The sequence below is a fragment of the Myotis brandtii genome, unplaced genomic scaffold (assembly GCF_000412655.1).
Source record: "Myotis brandtii unplaced genomic scaffold, ASM41265v1 scaffold2252, whole genome shotgun sequence".
Classification (NCBI taxonomy): Eukaryota; Metazoa; Chordata; class Mammalia; order Chiroptera; family Vespertilionidae; genus Myotis; species Myotis brandtii.
This window is the reverse complement of record NW_005358448.1, coordinates 18,718-42,447: the sequence shown is the minus strand read 5'-3', so window position 1 is coordinate 42,447 and position 23,730 is coordinate 18,718. Positions and strand designations below refer to the sequence as shown.

At 44.3% G+C, this 23,730-nt stretch overlaps 1 pseudogene; it reads right to left on the bottom strand.

Annotated features, from left to right (window-relative positions):
- Positions 1-19,000: 19,000 nt before the first annotated feature.
- Positions 19,001-19,962, bottom strand: LOC102251901 (annotated as a pseudogene).
- Positions 19,963-23,730: the final 3,768 nt, after the last annotated feature.

Genomic DNA, 23,730 nt, shown 5'->3' with positions numbered 1-23,730 from the left:
GAAGAAGGGAGAGGGAGAGAGAGATAGAAAGATCAATTATGAGAGAGAATCACTGATTGGTTGCCTCCTACACACCCTACACTGGGAATTGATCCCACAACCCGGGCATGTGTCCTTGACCAGAATCAAACCTGGAACCTTTCAGTTCCCAGGCTGACACTCTATCCACTGAGAAAAACTGGCCAGGGTTTAGTTTAGTTTTGATGTTGTTGTGAAAGGTGGCTGAGTGCAGGCATTTACCTACCCTGCCATCCTGGTTCTCAAAAATCCCATACTTCTAATTTATTTTTTCTTGAGATAAGATTTATAAAAATAGTCTGGCTGCTGTGGCTTAGTGGATTGAGCATAGTCCCATGGACAAAGAGGTCTCTGGTTTGATTCCAGGCCAGGGCACCTCCCCAGGTTGCAGGTTTGGTCCCCAATAGAGGGCATGCAGGAGGAAGCCAATTGATGTTTCTATCACTCTCTCCCTCTCTATCTAAAAGTAAATAAAAATATATTTAAAAAGATTTCTAGAAATAAGCATTTCCTGTGGATAGAATTTTCTACACAGCCTTATTTTTTAAAAAATATATTTTATTGATTTTTTACAAAAAGGAAGGGAGAGGGATAGAGAGTTAGAAACATCGATGAGAGAGAAACATCGATCAGCTGCCTCCTGCACACTCCCTACTGGGGATGTGCCCACAACCAAGGTACATGCCCTTGACCAGAATCGAACCTGGGACCCTTGAGTCCGCAGGCTGACGCTTCAGTATGCTCTATCCATTGAGCCAAAACGACTAGGTCAGGATATAGTTTTAAATGTTAGAAAGTTATAGCTATGAAAAGATTATTTTCTAATGTTTAGCAATCACTGATAAGGTTTTACCAGGAGGAACACACTCTTCTAAGAGTCTTACAAATTGACACATGTGTCATGCCATGTGCTCATGGACAGAAATACCAGGAGCATCATGCAGTGTAAGTGTATCTAACAGGGTCTGTTGGGGTGTGCTAACACACCAAGGGAGAGGTAGCTGAGCAGACTCAGGCCCCTGAACACACAGTGTCCCCTGAAAGTTGTGCGTGGGCGAGGCATAGTTTGATTGAATGCATGACCCAGCCCCTCCTGTCCAGTGAGGGCTCATGTGGGGTTTCCTTCTGTCCAGTCTGATTCTCATCAGAGTGACTTGGGAATTGGGAACTCTCTGATCTGACTGAGGTCACCTAGAGATCCTCGCAGAATCACACGTGAGCCTTTAAGCTGCAATAAAAGCCATTTCAGATTCTCAGACACTTTCCACCGCACTCCCCTCGAGGCTGCTGCAAAGCCACTGTGACAAGGAGATGCACCTTGGGTAAGGAGGACCCCATCCCCAAGTCCAACATCATCAGATCAACATATCTCACCCCCCATCACTCTCCAGAGGTCCTCTTCCATCCAAGCCCCCTCCCTCCCATCCCCATGGCCCCTGCAACCCCTCAGTCCCAGCAGCACCTTCTACAACAGGACACTCGGTCCCTTCCCTGGACCCCACCTTGGCTCTTCTGGAGCATCCCTGCATCCTTCACCTTCCAGGGTCTCAGAGAGCCCACGACCAGCTCTGGGACACTGACCCCAACCCAGTCAAACAAATCCCAGAAGAATCATCCCCAAACTAACACCGTGCTTCAGCCAGAACCCAACTAGCCTCAGAGCATACCCCGGACTACAGATTGGCCTCGTCACCAAGCCCATTACTTTCCCACAGGGCTGGTTTGCATCCTTGTGTACCTGTGCTCAGTCTCAGAGCGGTTTCAGGTGAGGATAAGGATGAGGAAGAGGCAACACATGGGGTGGTGGGATGGGCTCCTACATTACCCCAGATTGCGACCAGGTTTATTGCTTTCTGGGACTCACACCTGCTCCATCTCCCAGGCTGCCCCTGGGAACAGGTGTGGAACCAGATCTATGATGCCAGGGAGCACTGCTGTGTGGAAGAGACCTTGTGCCCTTTGTCCAGAGTCGCCCATGTGGATATAACTGCACCTACTGGCCCTGTTTCCAGCTGTGCAGCCTCAAATCCTTTGGTTTCCTAGAGAAGATGACTAAGATGACTTTGAGGAAAAGGTGCCAGGAGAGAAGTCTGACTACTCCCGTCATGAAGGAATGCCTCAGGTAGGGCCCTGCTGTGCTACAGGCTGCAGAGAGTGTGGGGTGAGCAGGGGACAGTTTAATGTCTGGGTCCTCCAGGCAGGGCACCTGCTCTGTCCTCCATCTCTCCACCTCTTGTCCCAGATTCTCATTCACCTGCTCTGCATCTGTGTCTCCGTCAAGCCCAGTCTCACAGAGTCCCTCTGTTTGTCGTTCTAGTTGACCTGCCAGAGGGACCAGAGCCCATGATTCCTGCAGCTCCCCCAAGAGGAGTCTGGGATCCACCTGGCCCTGGGATACAGGGGTGGGGTGGGGTGCAGGGTGCTCTAAGGCTTTGGAGACCACAGTTCTGTGTTTCCCATCTCATCATGGTGTAATTCAATTTAAAGCAATGCCAAATGCTATCATTACGCTTAATTGAGTGCTCAATTAAACAAAGAAGTTGTTTTTCTTGATTTTTGGCCTTCAAACTGTGGGCTAAGGTTAGGAGACCTGACTTGTTTCCTTCTTTGTCCTCCTGCTGTGCTGGGTTCTAAGCAAAGGTGTGGTGTGAGTCTTGAGGTGGAGAGATTTGAAGCCTGATAGGAGGGTGATGGCATCCAGAGATAGAATTTCTCTGAGCAACTTTACCTTCCATTCCTGGCTAGGCACGCTTGCTCATGGCCTTCCTGCTATGAAATTGTTTGGAAAGACTCCAGACAATTAGCATTAGATTCTTGTGATTGTAGCCTGAGCCGAGAAAGAACTTCTGATGACTCAGGTACCTATCACCCTCTCTGCCTCAGGGCCCATTCATTTGCAATGCACCATCATCCAAGGACTGGGACCTACATGTCTGTCTAACCCATTTCACTTCCACCCAAGACAAGTGGGTCCTCATGCCAGGGATGGCACCGGTGACCTGCTCTCAGATTCTGGCTGGAGGGATGTGTGGAGTCCCAGCTCCAGGTTGTAGGTGGGAAGTGGGAGAGCTGTCCAGTCAGCTCTGCTCAGATCAGGGGGTCAGGGGAAAGCCCCCTGGACTGAGAAGACCTGTTGCCATGGACTGTCCCCAGACAGAGGGGGCTTGGTGAGCTTCGTTGTGCCTGGGTCCAGAGGTAGGCCAGCCACCGCCAGTGCCAATGCCAACAACAAGATCTGCCGCCCTGTCCCCGACTTCTCTCCACCTGGACTCTCTGTTGCTGAGGAGTTTTGCTGTCTCTGTCCACTCTATGTGACTCTTCCCTCCTGTCACCTTTTCTCAATCTACATTTGGTCTATCCCAATCTTCTTATATTGCTTAAAATAACAGTACAGACTACAGGATATATTTTATTGAAAACTGTTCCATCTGTTGAGAACTAGAGATTACACAGTGAGAGTTGACAATATTTGTTACATCGCTTGCCCTCCCCAATGGTAACTGTGTTTACAGCATACAGCTTGCATTTTTCTATAAATGTTATATATTTATATGCATATAAATATGGGTACATGTAGGCCACACTTTTCTCTTTTAAAAAAATAGGATAATATTAGCATAGGTTCTCGTTATTGTAGCCTGAGCCAATGTGTGCCATAAAGAGAAAGAACTTCTGATGACTCAGGTATCTATCACCCTCTCAGCCTCAGGGCCATTCATTTGCAAGGCACCTTCATCCAAGGACTGGGACCTACATGTCTGTCTAATCCACTTCACTTCCACCAAGACATCTCTGAAGTCCAAAAAGCTCACCAATATTTCTTTTTAAAAAAGTATATTTTTTATTGATTTTATAGAGGAAGGGAGAGGGAGAGAGAGATAGAAACATCAATGATGAGAGAGAATCATTGATTGGCTGCCTCCTGCATGGCCCCTACTGGGGATCAAGCCTGCAACACAAGCATGTTCCCTTGACCGGAATCAAACCCGGGACCCTTCAGTCTGCAGGCCGACGCTCTATCCACTGAGCCAAACCAGCTAAGGCTCTCACCAATATTTCTTATGGCTGCCTAGATTTCTAGATTTCCATTTTATGAAGAAATTGTAATTTCATTTGTCTTCTTTGAAAGTCACATGAGTTGTTCCCAATTATTCAGTTTTACCCGAAAAAGTTCTGCAATAAATAATCTTGCACATATTTTTATGCACATGTTAGAGTGTTCCATCAGAAACAGCACTAGGAGTGGAACTGTGAAGCAGGCTGTGTAAGATGCGCTGAGTCATATGTAAACAGAAAACAAAATAAAATCTATGTACAAATTCATTGTCTTATGTAACAAGAGTAGGAGCCAGTGTGGACCCAGAGTTTCAATTCCACCTTTTTAACGGCCTTCAGTAAACCTGGCACCAATTCTAAACCTTCCAAACCGGAGAGTCATGTTTATCAGAGATTTTGTTTCTGGAGATGTTTCCCACGGTCGTGCAAATTCCCCAGCAGTTCTGACTTTCCTATCCCACACCCAAGTCAAAATGCCCAATCCCATTTAAGGGAAAAGACTTCATTATGCAGAGTTTGTCATGGAGAATCACCCTCACCAACTCATGACATCAGAGAGTTGCATCCGTTGGCTCACCAGCTCTCCTCTTTTCATCAAAATAAAGCTCCTCTCAGAAATGAAGGCACAGTTAACAGTTTGGAGCTAGGAATCATTGCTCCCACTCTCTTATTTTTTTATTTTTAAAATATATTTTTATTGAGTTCAGAGAGGAAGGGAGAGGGAGAGATAGAAACATCAATGAGAGAGTGTCATTGAGCAGCTGCCTCCTGCACACCCCCCACTGGGGACTGAGCCCGCAACCCAAGCATGTGCCCCTGACTGGAATCAAACCGGGGACCTTCCAGTCCACAGTCCAATGCTCTATCCACTAAGCCAAACCAGCTAGGGCCCCACTCCCTCTTTGACATGGCTGAGCCTAAAGTACTCCTGTCAGAACAGCAGGATTTGACTTATTTTTGTTTAAGTTTTCCCATGCTTTTGTATCTCGGGCAGAAACAATTCATCCTCAATGGGTTAAATCACCTAAATCTTCCAGATGCCCCTCAGGAGATAGCATTGCACTGCACTCACCTGAGGTCTGTGTTATTTGCTCAACAAAGTATAGCCCCCCAAAACCCTGCAGCCCTCCATGCAGTCTACTTCCAGTCCCAATTCTTGGGTCTGCTGGCATGGGTGGGACCCAGCTCCATGGCTCTTTGGAACCAGGAACTCAAAGACATGACCTTGGGTCTTTCTCTGCCTGTCTCTATCAGCCCAGCATTTCTCCCCAACATGCTTCCCTCAGTCGAGTGGCACATTGGAAGTCAATCAGTCAGGGGTTCAGTATGATTGACCTATGACACCAGTCACTTTCACCTCTCCCCTCCACCACATGGGAATGAACAGAAGTTACAGTGTCTCTAGGAAAACATTCTTTTTCCCCAAGCCACACCCTTCCTGGGTTCCAGCCCCCTCTTATCTATCTAGTTACTTGAGCTCCTTTCCCATCTCGGGACCCAGGGGAGTTTCAAACCAAATAAAGAGACATACAAATCAAGAAATAACCTTCATTGAACTGGGGATTGTGGAGTAGAAAAAAAAGAAAATGGTGACTCACATGGGAGAAGGTGGTGTGAAATCAGGAGTCCTGCAAGGGCAAGTCTGGTCTGTTGGCCAAGGACATGAACAGAGCTAATTGGGAGTTTCTTACTGAACCAGAGAAGTGGTAGTATGACATTTTTAAAGAGGTAAATGAAAACAGTCTATCTAAAATTTTGTACCTGATAAAATAGTTGACCAATATGACCATGAAGATTCTCCTACTTACTATCATGAGGGCACTAACGGAAACCAGACCATTTTCCCTGATAATAACAACTGTAAAACTGAGGCCACTGCCTTCAGGTAGTGGATAAAGGCAGCATAAGACCTAAACCTCTGAAAGAAAAGAACCTCACAAAGTGAGCACCAGTATAATTGAGCTTTCTGCTGGGGACAATTTCCCAACTTTGTCCAAGTAGCAGGGATCTCATTACAACACAGCAGTCCTTGAGAAAGTCCTTTGTTTTTGACACAGGGTGAAGCTGAAATCTCTTAAGTGTGTCATCCAAGAATTAGTGCACAGGGGGAGCCCCAGAAGTCCATGTGGTTTTTGTTCAAATCTCCTGGATGCAGGCCCGGCTGCACATGCGCAGACAAGACCTCCCAAAGCTGACCAGAAAGGTAAGGATTAAGGAAGAAGTAGCTGTGCCGTGGTAGTTTAATGCAGGAGGTGATTAAGTGATGATACGGCAAGGCCAATGCATTGAATGAAGTTCGATGCTATAGTTTCCCTAAAAAGGAGAGGCACAGTGTGCAGGGCCACACAGGAAAGCAACAGGTGTTTCAGGAGGCAGAGCAGGAATGAAAGAGGGTCATAGGTCAGAGCCCTTGGGTGTTTTCCTAGGAAAAGGCAGAGCAGGGCGGAGGAAACAGCTTAGGGTCAGCTACTTTGAATAATGTTGGTGGGCTCTGGGCGTTAGTGTGATTTCTAGCTGTCTGGCTCCTGGCTCTGGTTGATTTCCCCTGAGCTGAGGAAATACTGGTTTGGTGTGTAAAGTAGATAAAGGGTCTGTGTAGAGAATGGACACTGGATTGCAGGGAGATGTAAACAGCTTGGCCATTAGTTTGGTCCTATAACTAGTGGATCTGAAATAGGTAAGTACAGACTCTAAGAGCACACAGCGAGGACACTATCCCAGATGGAAGGGCACAAGGGGTCACAATGACCAAATGCAGTGTGGGATTCTGGACTGGATCCTGAGCAGGCAGCGGACAGTAGGGGGCAGTTGGGAAAATAAAAATAAAGTCTGTAGATTAGTTACTAGTGTCATGCCAATGTTAGTTTCCTGGTTGTAATAACTGTGTTATATAAGATACTTACACTACAGGAAGCTGGGTGAAAGATAGAAATTCTTTGATGTCTTTAAAACATTTTTGTAAGTCTAAAGTATTTCAAAATAGTAAGTTAGAAAGTGTTTTAAAAGATAACAATGAGAAGTTATTATCATATTGAATGAAATAGTCATTAAAGATACAATCAGGGCACCCTAATATGCACCTTTGTTCCCTCAATTACAATTGTGAGCTCCTCCTCTGTCAGTATTGTGTATCTAGGTTCCCTGAGCTTCGGTGTGGCCTGGGGGTGTTGTGGCTGAGTCATATACAGATTGCTTCCTGGGAAGCCGTGACACACCACCCAAGCATAGCTGCCCAGTGTTTAGACCAAAACTAAAAGCAAAGTGTTATGCAAACTGCTGAGGTCCCAGAAAAGCTCAGTGTACTGTTCTTGGATTCCCAAAGAAATAACCCGGATGAGTGGCTGTGAAAGGTGTGTGTTTATTAGGACTTACATGTGCAGCGCTGGTGGCCAACTACTGAAGTTTACTGTGACACCGGCTTCCATCCTGTGAATTTGAACCACTAAGTCTCATCCTGTCTGTGGATGAGCCCCAATGGGGGCACTGGCAGGTGCTACTGTTTTGCCAGCACCCAGACATTCCTAACACAAGGTTTTATAGAAAACAGAAGAAAACAGGGCATGCAGAAAGAGGGGACATGCAAAAGCTGTGTGAGATCCAAATGCTTTTTTCTTGACTGAAGAGCTGGCCAGGCTCTCGAGGTTTCACAATCCCCTCACTGATGGCCTTCACTGTGTTTCCCACTGGGTGGGAGGGGGAGTTGGAGCATGAGAAAGGGGCCCATGGTCCCATTTACCACGCACAAAGGCAGACTGACTCTGAGGATGTGATGGATTCTCAGAACAGGGTGCCATAGCTCTTACCCACCATATGTGGCCCAGAAAAATTGCCAGAGACCCAACCAGTAGCCATTACAGCCATTCACTACCCAGTCCATTCCAACTGGAACTTTCCTGAGAGAGACTCATGTTGGGGCCACTGTCAGAGGTTTGGCAAGCATCTTTACACTCTGACAGCACCCCTCCTTCTACACCCAGGATCCCAAACAGTGAGTCATAGAGTCACAATCTCAGTTTCTTTTCTGGACAGTAAAGTGTTTAAAGATACAAAGATTTGGTCAGAATGACTGAAAGCACATTCTTTAATGAGAAACAAGACTGTCAGATTTAGATAGAATCACTTTTCTGAAAACACTTGAATCCCTGAACATAACTACAAAGAATCTTTCTTCTTTGTTATAATTCATGGCTTAAAAAACAGAGATCAAACCTGGCTGGTATTGCTCAGTGGCTAGAGCATCAGCCTGAGGACCAAACGGTCCCGGGTTTGATTCTGGTCAAGGGCATGAACCTTGGTTTCAGGCTCCTCCCCGGCCATGGTCAGGGTGCATGCAGGAGGCAACCAATCGATGTGTTTCTCTCAAATCGGTGTTTCTCTCAAATCGATGTTTCTCTCTGTCTTTTCCTCTCTCTTCTATTCCCTCTAAAAATCAATAGAAAAATACCCTCAGGTGAGAACTAACAAAAACAAACAAACAAAAAATTAAAAAATAAAGGTGCTTAAATGTTTAAACACACACACACACACACACACACACACACACACACTAGATCGCATTTTTATACACCAAAAAGAGCATGAGTTAGAGAAACTGAAAAAAATCCCATTTACCATCCACTCATCTATTGATGGATACTTGGGCTGTTTCCAGATCTTAGCTATCATGAGTAACGCTGCAATGAACACAGGGTACATATATATTCTTTATGTCTGGTGTTTTGGGATTCTTAGGATATATTCCCAGAAGTGGAATCTCTGGGTAAAACAAAAAACCAAGGAGATAGTAGGGATAGACTTAACCAAGGAGGTAAAAGACCTATGTTCAGAAAACTATAGAACATTGACAAAGGAAATAGAAGAAGACACAAACAAGTAGAAGCATATAACATCATTAAAATATCCATCCTACCCAGAACAATCTACAGATTCAATGCAATTTCTATTAAAATTCAGCAATCTTAAGAAAGAAGAACAAAGTTGGAGGGATCACAACATTAGATATCAAACTATACTACAAAGCAATTGTAATCAAAACAGCCTGGTACTGGCACAAGAACAGGCATATAGACCAATGGAACAGAACAGAGACCCCAGAAATCCATCCATGCCAATATGGTCAAGTAATATTTGATAAAGGAGGTAAGAGCGGTTCTGAATGAAAGTTGTTCTGTAGTTTAGTTATAACTTTGATGTGGTTGTGAAAGGAGACAAGTACTACATTTACCTATGCCTCCATCTTGACCAGAAGTCCATTACTTCAGTTGGTATGATTGGAAGCTCCTATGAGGCAGGAATAAAATCAATACAACCGGCTGAATTAATTGCCTTAACTCAGGTATGTCACTAGCTAAAGACCTTGACTGCAAATATATACGCTGATAGCCGGTATGCTTCTTGAGTAACACATGATTTGCCATGCTTTGGGAACAAAGAGGTTTATTAACCTCTTAAGAGCAACCTATTACAAATGAACAACAGGTTGCAGAATTATTAAGGCCATTCAACAACCCAAATAATGGATTATAATTATGATATCAGGCCACTCTGAATTGGATACTATGGAAGCTAAAGGAAATCAATTGGCAGACAGAACTGCTCAGCAAGCAGCCCTAAAAAATAAAGTTATCCAGATTTGCAAATATCTACCCCACAAAACACATTTTAAAACTCTTAACATTTCAGGAAACTGCCACAGACAAAGAAAAATGGATATAGAAACAAAAGGAGGAACTTTTAAAAGTAATCCACAATTGTGGATTGGACCCAATAAAAGACCTGCTGGGTACCTGATAAACTGATGTCACAGGGGAATCAATACTATTGGGAACCTCCTCCCACAATGGCCCTCAAAACTTATAGCCATGATTCTATTTGCCCTAAACACAATCCTGAAAGTCCTCCCATGGGTCCCAGGGGCATTTCCTTTACCCCTGGGGCTTCTGAGATACGGCAGATGGATTTTATCCCAAGGCCACCATCTCAAGGATGTAAATATGTATTTGTATTAATTTGTATGCTCTCACATTGGACAGAGGCTTTTCCTTTCAGGAGAGCAACAACACAAACTATAAAGAATTTTTACTGAGAAAATAATCCCCAGATGGGAATTCTCTCTGAGTTACACAGTGATGGAAGGACTCATTTTACTAGACAAGTAATTACATCTATTTGTGAAATTTGGCCTATGTTGCAGCATTTTCAATGTATTTATCACCTCTAATCCTCAGGATTGATGGACAAATTAATGAAACAATAAAGATCTAATGGGCAAAGTTAACAGATGCTCTTAATCTCTTGTGGCCCAAAGTCGCCCCTCATCCTGGTAATCTTCAGCCTTCAATCCACCCCTTTTGGGAGACATCAATGATCACCTTTTGAGATGATAAAGGGTTGCCTATAAGTTTTTCTCTCTCTTGGACCGTGACCAGCACGGCTAGAGAGCGGACAAGTCCTGAGTAGGAGCGATGGAGGATTGAGAAAAATAAAGAGACCGACACAGAGACCGTAGGAAAATCTGCGACCAGGTGGGAAACTGCCCTCTGATGGCAACACAGTCACCCAGAACTAGTGCAGCACTTTTATTAGATAGAGTGATACCAGGAAGTTTTACCAGAGTTTAAGACAAAAGAAATTATGTGAAATTGTGGTTAAAGATCAAGCTGCAATTCTGCATTCTTGTGGCTTCTTTGTAATTGTCACTCCTGGCTGAGCCCGGATAATTGCGTCCGTTCCTTGTGCCTGGCTGAACTTAGATAATGAAACCCACCCACTGGTGCCTGAGCTAAAGGTCAGGCTGACAACATACCTGCCTCTAGCAAGGCATGTTGCCAGGACATGACTCCACCGACAATCAGCTCATGTGCCTTCCCAGGCGCTCGCTACAGTTGCCCTAGGAGATTAGATGAAGGGACTCAATAGACAACATTATTAAAAGGAGACACATTAAAGTATTGCCAAGGTTTGATGAAGTCACTGCAGGAAAATGTCCAATTGGTAACCACTTCCTTTCACAATGAGCTCCCAGGATGCAAAGACTTGAAGGATCACCCACAGCAACCTGGAGATTTTGTTTATTGGGAGCCACCAAATAAAGATTCTCTACGTCCTAGTCAAAAGGGACCGTGTCAGTTAAACGGATTATAAACCAATTCGTTTGCAGCTAATTTGAAGGGTGTAAAATCATGGATTCATGTTTCTTTTTAAATATATATATATATTATTGATTTTTTTACAGAGAGGAGGGGAGAGGGATATAGAGTTAGAAACATTGATGAGAGGGAAACATCGATCAGCTGCCTCCTGCACACTCCCCACTGGGGATGTGCCCACAACCAAGGGACATGCCCTTGACCGGAATCAAACCTGGGACCCTTCAGTCCGAAGGCCGACGCTGTATCCACTGAGCCAAACCAGTTAGGGCTGGATTCATGTTTCTTATTTAAAAAAAACAACCACACCCAGAATGGTCAACAGTTTTTGTCTCCTAACCAAGGAGATCTCTGAGGACGAGAGGAAGAGGACATCTGGGTAATCAACTATTCCAAGATCCCCAACCTGACCTGCTAAAAGTTTAGACTTTAAGACTATTTATTACTTTTAGATTTTCTAATTTTAGATTTCTTTCTCATTTTATTTTGATATAGAGCTGTTGCTGTAAGACTTTGTTGGATCATATATATATAGTAGATGCCTGGTGCACGAAAATTCATGCACAGGGGTGGGCCTGGCCTATGCCCTCTTGCAGTCCAGGAACCCTCAGGCGATGTCCACCTGCCGGCTTAGACCCACTCCCTGGGCAGTCAGACATCCCTCTGGCAGCCCAGGGACCCTAGGGAGATGTCCAACTAAGCCATTAGTCGGACATCCTTAGGGCTGTTGCAGAGGCGAGAGAGGCTCTTGCCACTGCCAGTGTGCTGGCTAGCCATGAGCTGGCTTCTGGCTGAGCAGCGCTCCCCTTGTGGAAGCACACTGACCAGTAGGGGGCAGTTCCTGCATTGAAAGTCTACCCCCTGGTGGTCAGTGTGCATCATAGAGACCGGTCGTTCCCGGTCATTCTTCCTTTTGGGTCAATTTGCATATTACCCTTTTATTATATAGGATACCTGATTCTAAATGAGCTAATATGGGATAAAATAGGAATAGAAAATGAAACTGATTTACAATCCTATACCTCTATCCCTGCTACATCTACATAGAAATTGTACATCCCCTTCCCTGACCAAACATGGAAAAGTTAGTTTGAAAGGCTGCTACTCTTTCCCACTTATTAGATAATTACATTCTAATCACTCATTATGATGATAACACTGATTCTTTAATAGTTACCCTCTGGCTTTTTCCAATTATATTTGGTTATTTTTTAGTTACAGTAACATTCAATATTGTACATATTAGTTTTATGTGTACAGTGTAGTGGTTAGACATTTATATAATTTATAAAGTGATCCCCTCAATAAGTCTAGTACCCAACTAACACCATACATAGTTATTATGATACTAGAGGCCCGGTGCACGAAATTTGTGCACAAGGGGTGGTCCCTCAGCCCGACCTGCACTTTCTGCAATCTGGGAGCCCTCAGGGGAGCCCTCTCCAATACGGGAGTACTGATGGCTTAGGCCCACTCTCCATGGTTCTCTGCTCTCTGCAGGGCCTGGCCGCCTCACACCCACTGCCCAGAGGCTCTCCATGGTCCAGAGGCTCTCCGCAGCCAGGGCAGGATGCTTGCATAGGCACCATGCCTCATCGCTGTGGTGACCATGCAAGTGTCCCACCCCGGCCGCTCTGTGTGCGCACGCTGCACAGAGGCCCTCCCCGACTGGGGTGGAATGAAGCAAGCATTCTGCCAGTCCGCTCATGCTGCCCGCTGTCAGTGGCCAACCCCCCAGGACTGGGGGACTCTGGTGGGGCTGAGAGGACTGGGCGCCGCCATCTTGTGGCTATGGACGCCGCCATATTTGTGATGGAGTGAGGGTTAATTTGCATATTACCCTTTTGTTATATAGAATTATTGATTCTATTCCCTATGCTGTACTGTATATACCATGACTATTTTGTTACTACCAATTTGTCCTTAATCTTTTCATGTTTTTCACTCAGCCCACAACTCCACCCCTTCCCACTGGCAATCATCAGTCTGTCCTCTGCATCTATGAGTCTTTTTCTGTTTTGTTTGTTTATGTTGTTCTTTAGATTCTACATATAATTGAAATCATACAGCATTTGTCTTTCTTTGACTGACTTATTTCACTTAGCATAATACCCCATAGGTTCATCTATGCTATTGCAAATGGTAAGATTTCATTCTGTTTTATGGCCAAGTAATATTCAATTGTGTATATACCACAGGGCAGTTCTCAGGGTCATCATAGATATAGTTCTCACACCTGGGGACTGGCTGGCACAGCCAGAACCTTGTCCTGAGGGGAATCCTGGGGGATGGAGCAGGTGTGGGTTCCAGAAAGCAATAAACCCAGTTCTCAGTCTGGTGAGATGTAGGAGCCCATCTCACTACTCCACAGGTTACTTCCTCCCCCTTCTTATCCTCACCTGAAACTCCATCTGAGTCTAAGCCAGCCGTGGGCAAACTACGGCCCGCGGGCCGGATCCGGCCCGTTTGAAATGAATAAAACTAAAAAAAAAAAAGACTGTACCCTTTTATGTAATGATGTTTACTTTGAATTTATATTAGTTCACACAAACACTCCATCCATGCTTTTGTTCCGGCCCTCCAGTCCAGTGTGAGAAACCATTGTGGCCCTCGAGTCAAAAAGTTTGCCCACCCCTGGTCTAAGCACAGGTGCACAAGCATGCAGACCAGCCCTGTGGGAAGGTAATAGGGTTGACAACAAGCTAATTTGTAGTCACGTTTCCTGCCTGGGGTATGCTCTGAGGCCAGCTTGGGTTTTGTTAGTTTTGAGGATGACTCTTTGGGGATCTGGTTCATCAGGTTTGGGCAGCACCCCAGAGCTGGTCTTGGGCTCTCTGGGAACCTGGAAGATGAAGGATGCAGCGATGCTCCAAAAGAGCCAAGATGAGAGTCCAGGGAGAGGATTAATTGTCCTGTTGTAGAAGGTGCTGCTGAAGCTGAAGTGCTGCAGGGGACATGGGGATGGGAGAGAGGGGCTGGGATGGAAGTGGATACTAGGAGTGCCGTGAGATATGTTGGGCTGGGGAGTTGGACTTAGGCATCCATCCTGATATGCTCTATGTCCATGAGAAATCTACACAATCAGGATAAACACACTCCAGGTAATTTAGTTTAGAAAAGGAATTTATTGAAGGGATATAGGAGACCCTGAGCATTAATTGGAAGTATGGAGACATGGCCCACAGCTAAGCAGCCCTAACTCTTTTTGAAACCAAGTTGTTGATCAGAAAGTTGAGAAACTATTGTGACTAATGCATGGGCCTGAAATGGGTCTTCCTGCATATGCCACCAGCAGCAGCACTGCGTTCTCTGGCTCTGAGTGCCATCCTGAAGCCACCTTAGGTCTGTGCCTGCAGAAAGTTTCTTTTAATATATGCTTTGGAAAATAATCAAATCTTATCCTGTCATCTCTCCCAAAGGGGGCGCCACCCAAGGGTCAGCAAGAGCCCTCCCACCGCAGCCACCACTAGTCAAAGGCAGAATGGGCGCATCAGGTTAGCTGAGCTTGAGTCACCTGCCGGCACCCTATCATCAAGGGGTCTGGGATAAAGAGTTCTGGCATTTCAGCTATGGCCTCACCAAGTCTCATAAGGTCAGGTATCCCCAGACATAGAAAAGCGTTCATATCTTTCCTATGGGATCTTGTGCTTCAGAGAACAGAAAGGGGTAGGGACAAGTGCTCATGGAGTGGATGCCAGAGCCTCGAATATTAAATTCCCAGGGGGCATTGCTTCCTGTGTGCAGATGGGCCTTAATGCAGGCAGCACAGACAGCCTGTTTTTGTTTATTTATTTCAGAGAGAAAAGGAGAGGGAGAGAGAGAGATAGAAACATAAATGATGAGGGAAAATCATTGATCAGCTGCCTCCTGCATGTCCCAAACTGGGGATTGAGCATGTAACCCAGGCATGTGCCCTGACTGGCAATTGAACTGTGACCTCCTGGTTCATAGACTGATGCTCAAACACTAAGCCATGATGGCGGGCATGCAGCCTTTTTGTTGTTGTTGCTGCTGTTGTTGTTGTTTCAGAGGCTCAGAGGAGAAGAGAGGGTTTTGTCCTGGAGAAGGGAGAGCAGAGCTGTGACCTGTCAGTGGGAGTAAGAGTCATGCATGTTAGGTCCCTTCTCCATCCAGCACCCAGAGGGGTCCTTCACGTGGGTCACTGCCCTCTGCACTTATCACCCCGGGTGCCTTCCCATCACACTTGGCAGAGAATCCCAGATCCTCATCATGGCAACAGGAACCCATGTGACTTCATCACCTGCTCCATTCTTCTCAGCCCACTCCTCTCCCCTCACTGTCTTCTTCATGTATCAAGCACATAAATTCTGCTTCCTTCAAGATTTCTCACTCACCTTCTCCTCGGTCCCTCCTCCAGAGACCTGCACACCTCTCTGCCCCATTGTATTCCAACCTCTACTCTGATGTCACCTCTGCAGGGAGGTGTGTCTGAAATAGCCCCCGTCCCCATCCTTCCTGATCCCTGCTACCACTCTGACATATTTTTGTTTGTTGTCCTTGTTTTTGGCACAGTATATATGTATTTTCTTGGTTTTGCTCTGCTTACACCAAGAACTAATGTTCTAGGATGCCAGGGACTTTGTTTTGTTCATGGCTGTGACTTCAGCACCACGGACAGTTCCCAGCACAGAGCAGGCCTTCAATATTTTTCTGCTGAAATCAGTTTGAGAAAAAATGAATGAATATGACTGAACTTAATGCCATTGGAGACATGGCACAAAGGGAGCCCTGTCTTTCGTAAAATAGGAATTTGCAAAGAGGTTTTACCATGAAGGTTCAATCTGCAACTTTAGACTGAATCTTCCTTCAAGGGTCTCTCCTGATAGAGGGGAACCCAGCAGGAGCTGGGGGAGGAAGAGGCTTCCTTAGAGATGAAAATCGAATTTCAGTGAAACTATGTAGGGTCCTTGCCATGGGGCCAGTATGTACAACCCACCTCAGGACCATTTTTTCTGGTGCCTGAATCCATGTCTACACCCTTCAAGGCAGCAGAATACTGGGCCCTTATTCCAGGCACCCCCCCATCCCTGCATGCCCTTCCAAATCCTGGCTTTCTCTCTCCCCTATTCTGGGCTTCTCCCCACTCCCCAGAGACAATCTCTACTCTTGGTTGGCCCTTTCTGTGACTTGTTTACTTCAAAACGTCATGAAGCCTAGGCCGGGTAGCTCAGTTAGTTACAGCATCTTCCCAATACACCATGGTTGCAAGTTTGATCTCCTGTGGTCAGGGCACGCACAAGAAGCAATCAGTGAATGCATAAATAAGCAAAAAAACAAACCTATGTTTCTCTCTATCTCTGTCTTTCTCTCCCCTTTCTCTCTCTCTCTCTCAGATCCATACAAAACAAAACATAAAATACAAAACCTCTGAGTTGTGATGTCTAAAACATGATTTGGCAAGGAATAATTAAGAGCAAAGAAAGTCTCGCTTGCCTTAAGGCTCTTAAATTAAGCAAAAATGAAAGGTGTTGAAATATGACAAAAGGAATCAATAAAAAATGAGACTATGTAATTAACTAAATATAAGATGTAACAGATGAAATAATTTAACTGCACAGATAAGAAGGTGTAGTAAAATCTACCCAGAGAAAATGCCTATCTTTGTAGACCTTTTCTCAAGAAAAAAAAATATTAGAAGGATGGGCATTAAGAAGGAAAATAACACCTAAGCAACTTAGTTTGTCAGAAATATTGAGATTACATGCCCTGGCCAGTGTAGCTCAGTTGGTTGGGCACTTATCCCATGCACTGAAAGGATGTTGGTTCCATTCCATTCTATTCCTGGTCAGGGCACATGCCTGGGTTTGGGGCTCAATCCTGGGCAAGGGGTGTGCAGGAGGCAGCCAATCAATGTTTTGTTCTCATATTATTTCTCTCTCTCCTGCTCCTTTCCTATATCTCTAAAAAATCAATTAAAGAACTATATATACATATAATTTCATTTCTATGCTGTCAGTAGCTTTTAAAAAATTAAGACCTGTCCAGTGTTGCTTGGTGGTTAGAACATTCCATGAACAGAAGGATCTCGGGCTCGATTCCAGGTAAAGGAAACACACTAGTACCTCCTACTTCTGTTGCGGGTTCACTCCCCGACCCAGTCAGGGTGGGTGCAGGAGACAGCCAGTCTATATATCTCTCACATCAATGTCTTTCTCTCTCCCTCTCTCTCTCTCTCTCTCTCTCTCCCTCCCTCCCTCCCTCCCTCCCTCCCTCCATTCCACTCTCTCTAAAAAAGCAATGGAAAACATATCCTCAGGTGGAAGATTTAAACAAAGAAATATCTGTTAGGTAAAAAAAATAATTTTTTAAATATATATATTTTTAAAGAAATCTAAAATATATATTTTTATTGATTTCAGAGGGGAAGAGAGAGGGAAAGAGAGATAGAAACATCAATGATGAGAGAGAGTCATTCATCAGCTGCCTCCTGTAACCCAGGAATCAAACTGAGACCTCCTTGTTCATAGGTCAGTGCTCAACCACAGAGCCACACCAGCTGGGCTGCAATTGTTTCTTAATTTTTCTGAGGTGGACAAATATTAAATGTATCGCTTGAAGAATTTATGTGTATAACCACCACTCACGTCAAGATATAGCCCATGTACATCTTTCAAAAATGCGTTCTTGTTCCCTTTGTCAGTCAGCAACTCCATCCAGATTTAATAATATTCTCCTTTTACATATCTTTCCAGATTTATTTCTGTGCACATACACATGCACAAATATTTTTTAAAATTTATGATCATACTGTGAATATCATCTGTAATGGTATCTTGGTGACTTCAGGTCTGCACCTTACTAATATTTGGTTGTGTGTATAGGTCCGTATCAAAACTCCTTAACCTCCCAATGGACAGATGCACCAAAATTTATGTAATTCCCTATCACTTGACCTTTTTTGTTAATCCTCACCTGAGGATCTTTTTCCATTGATTTTTAGAGAGAGTGGAAGGGAGGGAGGGAGGGAGAGGAAGAGAGAGAGAGAAAGAGAGAGAGAGAGAGAAAGAGAGAGAGAGAGAGAGAGAGAGAGAGAGAGAGAGAGAGAGGAGAGACACAATGATTCGTTAATAAAATTATATAGGTTTTCACATGTTGAACTGGGTCTGGGACTGAACCTGCAACCCATGCCCTTGACTGAAATCGAACCTTTGACCCTTCAATGAATGGGCCACTGGACATTTTTGTCTCTCTCATATTTAGACATTCTAAAACATCATCTTTGTACCTCTCTCTGGTATAATTATTTCCTTAAGATAAAGTTGTAAAAATGAAATATGATTTCACAGATACGTGGAATCTAATGAACAAAATAAACTAACAAACAAAATAGAAACTGACTCATAGATACAGAGAACACACTGACAGCTGTCAGAGAGGAGGGGCCTTAGGGAGGCCGGGTGAAAAAGGTGAAGGGGTTAAACAAAGCAACAACAACAACCACACCACAAAGAAGAACAACTCATAAACACAGATGACAGTATATAATTACCAGAGGGAAAGGGAGGTGGGGAAAGGCAGAATAGGGTGAAGAGGGAATAAACGGTGATGAAAGGAGACTTGAGTTGGGGTGGTGAACACACAATACGATATGCTGATGATGTGCTATCGAATTGTACACCTGAAACCTATATAATTTTATTAACCAATGCCACCCCCCAAAACTCAATTTTTAAAAAGTCCTAATTATGAAATTGCAAGGTCTAAGAGATTATGAACATTTTGAAGGATTTATGACATTGTCTTTCAGGTACATATGTTTACTCTTTCTTCCTGACAAATTCTTCTTTGTAGCCAGTACTGGATCTGCAACTCTCAGCACAGGAGACTGAAACTCATGAACACAAACAGCAGTGTGGTAACTGTCAGAGGGAAGGGGGTGGGGGAGAGAGGGGGTCCTAACAAAGGGTGGCAGAAGATTTGATTTTGGGAGGCGGGCACATGGTGCAATATACAGATCTTGTAACATGGAAGCCCACACCTGAAACCTACGTGTTCTTGTTGACCAGTGTCACCCCAATCAATTAAATAAATAATTTAAAAACCCAACCCAACCCAAACCAAACAGAAAACCATGCCTGCCCAGTCTGCGGGCCTTCTGGTAGGTGGCAGCTGAGGCAGGACCTGGAATTCGTATATTCCCTTAGCACCACAGGGGCAATCTGGAATCTTTTCTTGAAGAATATTTTCACCAGAGATCCAGATGGGGGCACTCCCTCTGCTGTATTTGAGAATCTCCTTAGAGTTCCAGGGCTTTTTTACTTTTAAACCTCTGGAAAATTGTATCTTCCCTGGATTCATTTTTCCATGGAATCCAATTCTTTCTCAGCTCCCTGTAATCTCCGATTCATCTCTGGTTTCTGAAACTCAGGTGTAATCGTCATCTTCTGTTTCTATGACGATTTCAAATTCTGGACAAAGGAAGCTGTGGTCTGCAACTGTATTGTTCAAATTATCTGACTGTCTGTAACCTGCTTGTGCCCAGATCTGCAGTCCACAGTCCGGTGCTACTTACTGCAACAACACACCTGGTGACTGTCAGAGCATTTGGGGCCTAAACAGCAGCAAAGCCTGCAGAGATGAGCCCAGGCTTGAGCCGGAAGCACATGGATCCTCCCATTTCCAGGGAAGGATGCTCAGAAGGTGGCTCATATGGGTAGAAGTCATTTTTCCCAGGTGGCTGATTTCTAAAAACACGTGGGCCGCTCAACACTGAGGCCATGCATGGCCCCAGAAGAGGAGCAGGACATTAGGAAATGGTTATAAGGTGCATGGGGCAGGGACGTGTACAGCTGCAGCAGGCCCAGCCACACCCAGCCACCAGCCCATTATGCTGAAACTTCTGGTCTCTTGGAAGCCTCACCTGTGCCACACCCATGAATCCCAGTTCCACTGCTCCAGGGCACACGTCCAAATTTAATATTCTAGATTATCATGGATTAGTTTTGCCTGCTTTGAAGTAGCATTATGAACCACACATTATGTTGTCTTCAGGGTTGGCTTTATTCATGGAACAGGATGTCTGAGAGACACAGTATCTATGTGTGAAGCAGCAGATCGTGTTTGTCGCTGGGGAGCATTCATCCCACTTAGTGAACTTACCACTATCTACCTGTCTGTCTACCACTGGTGGATATGTGAGCTGTTCACAGTTTGGGACTGGAACGAATGAGGCCTCTCTGAACATTCCTGTACATGCCTTTTGATGAACTCATGTGTATATCTCCTCTGAGGGAGTTACCAGTTCACAGGGTGGCCATATGTTTACTTTCACAGATAAAACATGGTTCTGAAATGGTTAGAGCAATTCGCACCCCAGAGGGTCCCCGTTGCTGCACACCTTGCTGACACATGGCGCTGCCGCCTTTAAACTGTAGCCGTTCTCATGGGTGAGTGGCTGTATCTCCTCCATTTCTCTGATGAGGACTGAAGTTCGAGTTTTCATCTGCACATGGACTATTTGGTAACCTCTCATTTGAGGTGTCTGTTCTATTTCTGTTTTTAAACATTGATTGTTGGTCTTTTTCTTATTGGTGCTACACTCTGGATGTGCTATTTCCTTGTCTCTAGCTCATCTCTCCTTCTCTCGCTGACATAGTTTGTGTCTTGCCTTTTCACACTCTTCATGAACAAAAGATTTTAATAAAGTCCAATTTATCAATTGATTAATTAGTTTTTTGATGGTTAGTGCTTTTTGAATTCTTTAAAGGATTTTTTTTTGTTTAATCCCAAATCCAAGTTTTCTTCTGGGAGATTTCTGGTCTGATCATTCACATTAGTCCTATAATCCATTTAAAATTTATTTTTGTATTAGGTGTGAGATAGTTCATTTTTCCACATGGGTATTCAATTACCTGGCACCACATAGGGAAAGACCACTCTTTCTCCATCTAATTGCAGGGGTGTCTTTTGGAAAATTAGGTGATCATATATGTGTGGGTCTGTCTGGGCTCTCTATCCTGTCCCATTGATGAATTCTGTCCTTAAAGCAGTATAATACTGTTTTATTACTGTTATCTTACACATAATCATTATTCTCCTAAATTAAATTGTTTTACTTTTTCTAGGTCCTTAGATAACATTCAGCAAGTAAATTTGCAGCAAAAATAAAGAAACCTGTTGGGTGTTTGAGTTTGATTTCAATGAATCTCTACCTCAATTGGAGAGAATGATTATATCTTAAGACTATCGAGACATCCAAGCCAGGAACACAGAAGAGATCTGTCTGAATTTATTTCGATATTCTTTATTTCAGCAATGTTTGGAAGTTGTCAGTGTGAAGAACTTGAACACCTGTATGAGATTTACTCCTAGGTATTTGGTCTTCCTGATCCTTTCTTATCAAATTGGATCCAATTCACCTCTACTTCCTTCCTGGATACAGCTGCTGATGTTGATGTCAATAAACAGAGAGCATCTGCTCTGGCAGGACCCTGTGCTGGACGCAGAGTGCATAGCTGCCAACAAGGCAAATGGTTTAGTCTAGGGCAGGGGACAGACATTAAAGGGATAAGTATTGAATTACTTTTTAAAATCCATGTAGAAAAGTAAAGGGACACAAAGGAGAGATGACATAATCTGGGGAGAGAATGAGTGAGTGCCCCGAGGAAGAAGTGCTATCTGTACTGACAACTAGGGAATGAGGCCATGACCAATAGTTCATGTCATAAATGATGTGTGTGTCTGTGTGTGTTCTAAATGTCCTTTGAGAAGGAAGAGGGGAAGCTTTAGTGGTAGTTTTGGGGGCATCATTGATGATGCCAATGAATTTAAATAATTTAGTAAGTGCCCAATCACTCCCTGCAATCCAGAAACCATATTTTTCAAATATATTTATTTATTTTAGACTAGAGGCCCAGTCCATAAAATTTATGCACCAGTGGAGTCCCTCAGCCTGGCCTGCACCCTCTCACAATCCAGGACCCCTCAGGGGGTGTCAGACTGCAGGTTTCGGCCTAATCCCCACAGGCCAGGGTATGGGGCCGAACGACATCCCCCAAGGGATGTAGCAGTGCCAGAAGCAGCAGGCAGAGGAGAGAAGGCCGAGTGGGGACCAGGCATTCATCCTGGCCCGCTGTGCCTGCTGCCGCCACCACAGCCCTCCATAGTGCTGCTGCAGAGGTGAGAGAGGCTCCCATGGCTGCAGCTGGGCTCACCAGCTGTGAACCCAGCTTCTGGCTGAGAGGCACTCCCACTGTGGGAGGGCACTGATCACTTGGGGGCAGCTCCTGCATTGAGCATCTGTCCCCTGGTGTTCAGTGCACGTCATAGCAACCAGGCATTCCTGTGTTCTGGTCGACCAGTCATAACGGTCGCTTAGGCTTTTATATATATAGATAAGTAACAATATTCCTTCTTAAAAAATAAATCTGAGAAATGGCACTAAAATGTATAATAAGCCTAAATGTATAATATTGTATTCCTGCAACATGTGAACAGTCAGTCACTGGTCTAACATACTGTTACTTTATGGCAAAAGTAAGTTCTTTAACAGATGTGCCTGGGCCTTGTTGAGTGTAAATTAAGTCCAGTAGAAGAAAACTGTTGAAATGCAGCTGGTTGGGCAATTTAATGTTAGTGGACATAGATAATAGTTTGGTGAGGGACAAGAGAGGGGTAAGAGGGAGTGAGTGGAGATGGGCAAAAGTAGGGAAAAAGGGGGACACTGGCAATAACATCAACATTAAAAATTTTAAATAAAAATAATTTTAAAAGCAAAAATATCAAATCTTCACACACACACACACACACACACACACACACACACACACACAAACACACTCAATTTCTAGTCAGACCAGAACCCACACTTGGTTGTCTGGAGTTCCTGTTCCAGGCTGCTGTGAGCACACTGAATGTAAGCATACATGAGCCTTTGTGCGGGCCTGATTTATGGGATGTGAAATGTGCATCAGTTGGTAATTCCTGATACAAAGTGTTTCAAGTTCCTCTTCACATGCAACCCAAATCCAGACCCAGTTACAAACCACAGCTGCACTTTGATAGGTTCTTCCCTCAGCCCTGGGCCATGTTGTGACTTCTTTTACTCCAAAACGGTGCCTCTTTTGCCCCTCCAGACTCCTAAGTCTGATCCAATACCTCAGGCCTGCACCTACCTCAGGAAAATAAAGAAACATGAGCAAGTAATGAAAAAAGGTTTTCTTCTTATTTCTAGATTTAAATCTCAAGCTTTTTCTTATTTTGAGACTGACCTTTCAGCACTGTTAATGGATACTTCTTACTACATATATTGAAATAAAAGTCTAAAGTTGTCACATTTAGGTTTGTTTGTGTGTTTTTTTGTCATTCACACAGATGATGAATTGTATAATTGTATATGTGAAACCTATGTAATTTTATTAACCAATAAATTAAATAAAAAATAACATTAAAACATCTTCATATGTCCTTAATTTATGTACCTGTACTTCATTTTCTGGGGGGGAAATTAGCACCTTTTGGGACTCTGCAGCCCAAAAGGAAGAATTTG